General features: G+C 50.4%; 1 protein-coding gene across 1 annotated transcript in view; it reads left to right on the top strand.

Annotated features, from left to right (window-relative positions):
- RBM14 (RNA binding motif protein 14) overlaps nucleotides 1-2,233 on the top strand; it is a 13,685-nt gene that overhangs the window by 10,793 nt on the left and 659 nt on the right. The window lies entirely within an intron of this gene.

Consider the following 2,233-nt stretch of genomic DNA (forward strand, 5'->3'; position numbering starts at 1 on the left):
GGGCTCAATAACAGCGGATTTGGGGCTCGGTGACACCAGATTCTGGGCTCCCCAAATGCCAGATTTTGGGGTTCAGTGATGCCAGATTCTGGGCTAAATAACACCGGATTTGGGGTTCAGTGACACCAAACTTGGGGCTCAGTCTGGGCTCCCCAAATGCTAAATTTTGGGGTTCGGTGACACCGGATTCTGGGCTAAATAACAGGAGATTTGGGGCTCGGGCTGGGCTCGGTGACACCGGATTCTGGGCTCCCCAAATGCCAGATTTTGGGGTTTGGTGACACCGGATTCTGGGCTAAATAACACCAGATTTGGGGCTCGGTCTGGGCTCGGAGACACCAGATTCTGGGCTAAATAACACCAGATTTGGGGCTCAGTCCTGGCTCCCCAAATACCAGATTTTGGGGTTTGGTGACACCGGATTCTGGGCTCAATAACACAGGATTTAGGGCTTGGTCCTGGCTCCCCAAATGCCAAATTTTGGGGTTCAGTGACACCAGTTTCTGGGCTCCCCAAATGCCAGATTTTGGGGTTCAGTGACACCGGATTCTGGGCTCAATAACACCAGATTTGGAGCTTGGTCTGGGCTCCCCAAATGCTACATTTTGGGGTTCAGTGATGCCATATTCTGGGCTCAATAACACCGGATTTGGGGTTCAGTCCTGGTTTGGTAACACCAGATTCAGGGTTCAGTCTTGGTCCCGTAACAGCAGATTTGGGGCTCGGTGACACCAGATTCTGGGTTCAGTTACACCAAATTTGGGGCTCAATCTGGGTTCAATGACACCAAATTTGGGGCTCAATCTGGGTTTAGTGACACCAAATTTGGGGCTCAGTTTGGGTTCATCGACACCAGATTTGGGTCTCAATGACACCAAATTTGAGGCTCAATCTGGGTTTGGTGACACCAGATTTGGGTCTTGATGACACCAAATTTGGGGCTCAATCTGGATTTGGTGACACCAAATTTGGGGCTCAATCTGGGTTCAATGACACCAAATTTGGGGCTTGGTGACACCAAATTTGGGGCTTAATCTGGGCTCAGTGACACCAAATTCGGGTCTTGGTGACACCAAATTTGGGGCTCAATCTGGGTTCAGTGACACCAAATTTGGGGCTCAATCTGGGTTCAATGATACCAAATTTGGGTCTTGATGACACCAAATTTGGGGCTCAATCTGGGTTCAGTGACACCAAATTTGGGGCTTAATCTGGGCTCAGTGACACCAAATTCGAATCTTGGTGACACCAAATTTGGGGCTCAATCTGGGTTTAGTGACACCAAATTTGGGGCTCGGTGACACCAGATTCTGGGCCCAGTGACGCCAAATTTTGGGCTCAGTGACACCAAATTTGGGGCTCAATTTGGGTTCAGTGACACCAGATTTGGGGCTCAATCTGGGTTCAATGATACCAAATTTGGGTCTCGATGACACCAAATTTGGGGGTTGGTGATGCCAAATTTGGGGCTCAGTGACACCAGATTCTGGGTTCAGTGACACCAAATTTGGGGCTCAATTTGGGTTCAATGACGCCAGATTTGGGGCTCAATCTGGGCTCAGTAACTCTGGATTTGGGGCTCAGTGACATGAAATTTGGGGCTCAATCTGGGTTTGGTGACACCAAATTTGGGGCTCAATCTGGGTTCAATGACGCCAGATTTGGGGCTCAATCTGGGCTTAGTGACACCAAATTCGGGTCTCAATCTGGGTTCAGTGACACCAGATTTGGGGCTCAATCTGGGCTCAGTAACTCTGGATTTGGGGCTCAGTGACATGAAATTTGGGGCTCAATCTGGGTTTGGTGACACCAAATTTGGGGCTCAATCTGGGTTCAATGACGCCAGATTTGGGGCTCAATCTGGGCTTAGTGACACCAAATTCGGGTCTCAATCTGGGTTCAGTGACACCAGATTTGGGGCTCAATCTGGATTTGGTGACACCAAATTTAGACGCCGCCTCTGAGCTGGCCACAGGCACTCGGGGGGGGTGGGAGGTTATGGTGGCTACCTACAACCCCCCCTGGGCTACCAAATTTAGGACTTAATCTGGGCTCAATGACTCCAGATTTGGGTCTCGATGACACCAAATTTTGGGCTCAATCTGGGTTCGGTGACACCAAATTTGGGGCTCAGTGACACTGGATTCAGGGCTCAGTTTGGGTTCGATAACACCAAATTCGGGGCTCGTTGCCCCCGACTCCCAATTACCACCCCCTTCCCCTTTCCCCCCCC

The sequence above is a fragment of the Calidris pugnax genome, unplaced genomic scaffold (assembly GCF_001431845.1).
Source record: "Calidris pugnax isolate Ruff unplaced genomic scaffold, ASM143184v1 scaffold608, whole genome shotgun sequence".
Lineage (NCBI taxonomy): Eukaryota > Metazoa > Chordata > Aves > Charadriiformes > Scolopacidae > Calidris > Calidris pugnax.